Consider the following 7237-nt stretch of genomic DNA (forward strand, 5'->3'; position numbering starts at 1 on the left):
TCATGAGAAAGCTCTTAGGACAAATTAAGGCAATTTGTGACTGTTTTGTGGGTAAAATTCCAAATAATTGAAAAACACCAGATTATCAAAATCTTTCCAAAAATTTTTGCAGCAAAACAATCTCATGTGAAGCCATGTGTACTGTGGGGGCTTGGGGCTTCACTGCTGCCTGGCCCCTGCCTCTGGGGCTTCTCGCAGTTGCTCTGTAAACCCTCCCGGATGGATTGCTGACCGAGTCTGAGTCTTTCCCTGGAAACAACGTACTGTCAGGCTCCAAACAGAGGGAATGTAACTCACTTGTGGTCCCCTGAGTCAGCACTGATGAAGGCCCCACGAAGTGAATTAGCTGAGCCCCGGCCCATTCCAGGAAAGAGCAGGAGTTGCTCTGTTGCCCAGCATGGTTCCGAGGGACATTGCCACCTGGTCCACTTCATCCGCAGGGACAGTGGAGGGGATGGGGGTGCTCATCAGTACACATCTGCAGGGAGAGAGGGAGTCCCAGGGCCTGGAGGAGACGTTTGAGCCTCTGTTGTTGGACGCTGTGGACCTCGCTCAGCTTCGCCCTTTGCTCAGACCCATCCACTGCCCTCGGCTGAGCACTCCAAAACAGGTGCGCAGTTAGTGCTTCCGGACTGAACAGCTGCAGTGTGTCTGGGGCCACGCTCGTGTCTTCCCACACATCCCACTTCCCTTGAGTAGGACAACACTTAGTTTTCCTCCAAAAAGCTTTGGAGTTAGGAACTTCAGTTCTTTGCTGTTTTTGTAATTGTAAGGTGACCCTGAGGCCTACTTTTCAAGAATCCTTTGGAATTGAGAGGTATCAAACCATGAAGGAATGCTGAAGAACCTTAGAATTGTTTTCTCTCTGCATCCTACTCCTCCTGCAAACCCTTTATCTTTAAACCTAATCTTTGCATCCACAGGAGCCTTTTCCCCAATTAGTAAGTAGATACGCCTGACCAGAGACACTTCAGTTGCTGACTCATTCATCACTCACTCTCTGATATTTATAGAGCAACCGCACACATCCCTTACAGTGGGAGATGCTGGATGATGGAACAAGATAGGTCCCTGCTGTCATGGAAGCAAGTGCCCACCGGGGGCTGGCCATGAGAACAAGTAAGCAAGGCTGTGTGGTGCATGCGGAGGGGGAGGGCACACTGGCGGCGTGCTAGTGGGACCCGCTTTCTGGGCATCACAGGATACACTCTCCCTGTGGAAGGAATTAAGCAGGCAAGAGGAGTGAGGTTGGAGGCCCGGGAGAGAAGTGGTCCAGGCAGAGGGAAGAGAGGGGCAACAGCCAAGAGTCCGGAAGAGGGTTTGAGAAACTGAAAGAAGCAGTGCAGTGAGAGCCAAGGGGGGACGCTGAGGGGGTGCTGGTGCCCGGCTGTGGTCTCAGGGCCATAGCAGCTAGAGACATCTCTAACTGCTTCTCTCTTGCTTGGACAGGTAAGTGTTGGCCAAACTCTCCCCTGCGTACCGGAGAGTTCCAAGTCCTGGAAGAGCTAAAAGCATGTCATTAGTGTCTCTCTGAGGACTTCACTCCCCTTAGGAATGCTGCTGTGGAGACTAGAGATGAAGACAAGAAACCCCCATGGAGAAGGGAAGTTCTCAAGGTCCCTGAGGGCATCCCCATCATGTCATGCCACAGAGAGGGGCCCTGCAGATCTGTCCCTCTGCCAAAGCAACTCTTTGACAAAGAAGAATGTCAACAGCGGGTCCTAGGAAGATTCTGGAGACACTTAAGGGGAAGCTGCATGCTGGGGACCTGTTTCTCAAAGCCAGTGGCTCCTGCACATTACGGCTGAAGCATCAGGAAGTCAGGAGTGGGTCTGAGCCAGGACAGCAGCAGAAGTTAGAAACTCAGTGCTAGATGAGAGACCCCCTCTCCACCTCCCCCTACATAGATGGAGGCCTGCATATCCTGGGAAACCAAGGGAGAACTCCCTAAGTAGGTTAATTTGCATTTAATAGGGGCACAAATTGCAGCAATGACTAACCATGGCAACAAGCGATCCTATTAGGCTGAAATTAAAAATGGAAGAAAAAAAGGAACACCTTAGGAAATCCAGCCACTCCCTTCTCGGCCGTGGGGACAGATTACAGCCCAGCAGGCTTTACGGGCTGTGCCGCACTTGGTTTACTGCTGGGCTGCCACCATCTTGAAATTCTTAACGACTGTTGAACAAGAGGGCTGCGTTTTCATCTCACTGAGCCCACCAGCTGTGTAGGTGGACCTGATTCCAGAATCTGGCTGCCATACCTGGCCCGTCCCTCCACATCTGCCCCACACACAGCATATTCCATCCCTATTTCTCCAACAGATGATTTTGTGGCAGCATCTCCTTTTTTTCCTCTTAATTATTATTTATCTGGCCTTTTAAATTAAGATATAACATGCAAACGGCAAAGCTCAGAAACCATAACCAGTGGTTTTTGTGTGTGTATGAATCCTCGTAAGGTAATAGACATTTCCATCCCCCAGAAGGTTCTCTGGTGCAGCTTCTCAGTTATCACCCAGGATCCACCATCCTGATTCCTAGCACTACAGGTACGTTTGCAGCAGTATTTTATCTCAGAAAGATTTTCTTATTTAATTTCCTAACTTCTCTTGGAGGTCCTTTGGAATCTAGAAAATCTTAAAGGGAGAAACAAAAGGTAGAACTATTCTAAATAACTCTAAACACCCAAAGTTGAAAGAATGTCTGAGTCCTTCAAATAATGCAAGTTTAGTTCTATTTTGATGGTCCGTTTCTGCAATGAGATCCTTGGGTCTTTTAGGAGACGCTTTCAGGGATCCAGAATCATATATTTTTGAAATGACGTATTATCTTAATTATCTTAATTGTTTCACGAATGTGAACTTGGTATGAAGTAGCCCCTTGAAGCGCGTTGCTAAGGAGGGAAAGGAGATTAACAACCTAATCAAGCATTTGGAAACAACTGGCATGCCTCATGGAAAGGGTCCTCTAAAAATTTCATTTAAAAATGTAATTATATTGATGAGAAAGGCATAGTCCTTTGTTTTAGAGAGTGGATCTTATAGTTGGAGAGCATTTAGCTGAATTGATAGAATTATGTTTAAAATGCTGTCTTCTTAATTGTATAAAATGTAATTTCCAGGCTTTTACTGCAGAAAGAGTTGGGTTTCTGGAGTCTTCTGTTGTTTTAATGTTGATTTGGGGGTGACCACTGGTGTTATTGGGAATGGGGAACAAAAATGAACGAGGTTTCTATTTATGATATTTCAATGTCAGAGCCCACCTTGCTATAGGCCAGGTGGCAGTGGCCTTGTAGGTACAGATGGGGGGGTGGCAGTGGGCGGGCGGTGAAAAGGGCCCTGGTGGGGCTACTTGAGAAATGCACCCCAACTCCAGGCCCCGCGGAGCCTGAGCCTCCTTCTCTGAACGCCTCCCTTCCTTTTGGGAAATCAAAGCCTTGGCACAATTTTTCAAATCTTCTTTTTCGTGTCATTTTCACATTCTGTGAGGGAGGGTTGGATTTTAGAAATAAGTCGTTGGAGCCAAAACAAGTTAGTGATAAGCTGGGAAGAAAACGCTCTGAGATAAAATTCCGGACTGTGAAGCAAGTCCCCCAAGTCCTGAGGCTTATTTCCCTGTCTGCAAAAGCTCGTGTCCTTTGATCCTAGGGTCCTCTGTCTCCTGGTTATTTATCCAAAGGAAAGATTACCCAAGAAAGAAAACATGCTGCCTGCATGAAGATGCTCATGAGCATTGAAATAATAGCTGAATACATGAACAAGCACCTAAACTCGAAAACAACCTGAAGGCCTCTGACAGGGCCTGCAGGAGCTCCTGTGGCCATCACAAAGATTGTCCAGACATACAGAAACGTTTCAGAGATAATGTGAGGAAAGACCTGAGAACCAAAAATTGTAGGTACCCTTCACGGTGAGAAAAAGGAAAAAGGCTATTGTCTCAGGGTCGTGGGATTCTGAGGGAAGGACTTCTCCCCTTGTTTGGCTTAAAACTGTGTTTTTATGGTAAATAAAATACAGAGAACAAAGAGGAGGAGCAGAAAAAACCCCAAGCAGGATCCTGTTAGCACAGTTCTGGGGGAGAAATGACAGCATTTCCAGCAATGAGGCCATCCCTAGCTTGTTTAATAATCTTTTCAGGTAGCCATGGTGGAAGGGAGCGATGGATATGTGGAAGTATATGTTTTTTACATTACTTCCTGATAGTAATAAACAACTTTGGAACGTTCACAGAAAAATGTACTGTAAAATGACTCAATTTGCTCCACAGCCAGTGAAGATATTGGTCCTATCTCTGCATGATGGGGGGACAGTGGATCTAAGAAGGCCACCGATGATCTTGTTGAGGGTCCAAGGCAACACGTTGGGCCTTCAAATGAGGAGCCCTGTCTCCCAGTCTGAGCCTCATCAGAGGAGAAGGAACTAGAGGAGTTGCTGGTCTGCTCTGTCCTCCAAGACAAGGAGGACCTCTCATCCGCACCCCACAGACTTCCCAATTTCACCCCAAATTGGTCTTGCTCAGTCCCAGTGGCACCCCTCAGAATATCTCCCGCCCATTTGACCTATTTGTCCCTGGGAGGTGGAAGATGAAATCTAGGTTCTAGGCCACGAGATCACAAGTTCAAATTCCCTCAGAGGGCAGAGCCGGGGGTGAAAGTCTTTGTTCTCATGTGAAATGCACAGGAATGCTCTTCTTTCTTTCGTAGAAATGTGTTTTCTCCAGTTTTTTACTCAAAACCTGTGGTGCTCTTGGTTTATCTGTACCCATTTTTGAAGGAGACTATGATAAAGGGAAATATTTATCCTATTTGAGAAAAATACCCTGCAACTAAATGATAACTGGCAAGGAAAATAGCTTTGGGGAAACAGCAGGGAATGGTGGAAGATGTGGCAAAATTGGAACATTCCATCCAAAGGAGCTCGGTGACGGCTCCTTGCTGCCGTGTGGAAAAGCACGTCCCATGTTGTGAGATGTCCTTATTTTAAAAGAGAAGCTAGATCCCTGAAAATGTAAAATCTCCCAGTAAGTATATATAATATTTAAAGAGAGAGAGTGAGTTTCATTTTAAAGAATTTCAAGAAATCACATCAGTTAAGGGTCTTGGTTTGGGTTTCCCCAGAAGCAGACCCTGAGATAAGGATTCAAGGACAGGCAAGGATTTGGGAGGGGGTCACAGGAAATACCCAGAGGAGGGTGGGAAGAGAGAGAGGGAAGGGAAGGAGGCCAAGAGCAGGTCCTCGGATGAACGGGCCCCTGCCGTGGGCCGCAGAGGCTCGGCCCTGCTGGGCGGCTCGGGGCCGGGGCTCTTCAGACTTTCCGAGGTGCAGAATTCCTTTGTCTGGCCAAACCATGGAGGACTGATGTTTTCATAAAATACAAAAAAATGGGAACAAAGACGTACAAAATACAAGCCTCCTTTATTATTATTATTATTATTATTAGCTTCAACAGTTATAAAATTAAAGTCTCAAATTGCCATAAAAGTTTCTAAGTGCTCACGCTCAATTTCAGCACTTGGCCCAGCACAGACTGGTAACAGACAGCTCAGGAAACCGGCCAGCACTGGTGCTGGGACCATGCTCCGAGTCACAGGACTGCTGCAGACCACAGCTCAGAACGATCCCATCTAAGGAGTAGGGAACCAGGGGGTATTTATCCACTCCATCCTGCCTGCATTGATGAAGGGCTGCTTCCAGGGGCACTAACTCTCCAGCTATCTGTGTGTCCCCTGCAGGCCTAGCGCCCCTGAGTAGAGTGGCAGGAGACGCTGTGACAGTCTTCAGGCAGAAAGGTGAGTGCTAAGGGGATATGGATGGGACACCAATGTCAGCGCTCCCTGGAAGTCTTTTTGCTTCACCTTAGCTCCATTGCCACGATTCTCAGTGTGGTACCGGGACCAGCAGCATCAGCATCACCCGGGAGGTTGTTAGAAATGCACATTCTCTGGCTGCACCCCAGACCTGCTGAATCAGATACTCCAGGGTGAGGCCCAGCCATGTGGATTTTGACAAACCTTCAAGGGGGTTCTGATGCATGCTCAAGTTTGAGAACCTCTGCCCTAGTGCATTTTAGAGCAATGAGGCCAATAAACAGGTCAGGAGAAATATCCTCATCCTCACATACAACTAATTCAGACTTCACTGCGGTTGATGCCTTTCTTTCAAAGGGCTCAGCATGAACTCATTTTCCAAAGAATTGCATTATTTAAATAAATACCAAGCTTAAGCTCTATATTTCCTTTCTCTAAACCATGCTGATAAGTTCAATGCATAAAAATCGCTTTAAAATCCAGCTATGAAGATTTGTGTTGGGCAACGTTTCCCGAGTCAGTCCTCTGTAAGATGTCAATAGTGGCAGAGGATAAACTCTCTTCTGCAATGCGACACCTGCCTTACTTAAACTGTCTGAAGCAGAGTTCTCGCAGATTAAACAGGAAATGCCATCTGCAGAGTCTGGGATCCTTCCAGGGCCTGCGAAGGATGGGACCCAGACAAAGAAGAACAAAAAGCCTTTCATTTGCTCAAAGTGCTCTATTCCTTAAGGTGCTTTCATGGAAATAATCTACCGAGATCCTGGTCGTAACCACGTGGGAGAGACCAAATAGTAGAAGTGATGTCTCCATTTGGGGGACAGGAAGATGGAAGTGTGGACAGTGAAGGAGCTTGTCTGGGTTTGTGTTGCTCGCTGAGTAGGGGGCTCCCGCCTCCTTGCCCAGGGCTCCTTCTTCCCTTGAACCAGAACCAGAACTTATGGAGATTTGCTCAGATACAAGGCGTTTCTGTTGAGCCTTCTGCTATGCAATCATCAAACAGCGGCTAGTACGTGAGGTGTGGGCTCAGCTCCCCCAGCCTGGCTGAGTGTCCCAGGCCGCCTGTCCCACCCCCAGGTTGTCAGGGTTTCCTCATTACTTTGGTGTCGCCAATGAGTCTGATGAAGACAGAAGGACTTCATTAAATAGATAATTGGTTCTGAGACCAGAAAAACAAATGGAAGCACAATGAACGTGCTCTGCTGTTTGTGGACATCCGTCCACTCTAAGCGAACAGCCCGAATTAATTGGATGGTTTAATTTTTTGGCCTTTTGGCTGTCTCTGTTATAGTGGTTCTCAACTGGGATGATTTTGCCCTCCCCCTCAGTCCGGGGACATTTGACAATGTCTGGAGACATTTTGGGTTGTCATTACCCAAATGCTATTTGGAGGAATGCTATTGGTATGCAGTTGTGGGGAGCAGGCAGA

General features: G+C 47.2%; 1 long non-coding RNA gene across 1 annotated transcript; it reads left to right on the top strand.

Annotated features, from left to right (window-relative positions):
- The first annotated feature begins 940 nt into the window (after positions 1-940).
- LOC138920155 (uncharacterized) lies at positions 941-6191 on the top strand. The gene is made up of 2 exons (XR_011430873.1): positions 941-1119; positions 1450-6191. It is a non-coding gene; the product is annotated as an uncharacterized lncRNA (long non-coding RNA).
- Positions 6192-7237: the final 1046 nt, after the last annotated feature.

This window comes from Equus caballus, chromosome 22 (assembly GCF_041296265.1).
Source record: "Equus caballus isolate H_3958 breed thoroughbred chromosome 22, TB-T2T, whole genome shotgun sequence".
Lineage (NCBI taxonomy): Eukaryota > Metazoa > Chordata > Mammalia > Perissodactyla > Equidae > Equus > Equus caballus.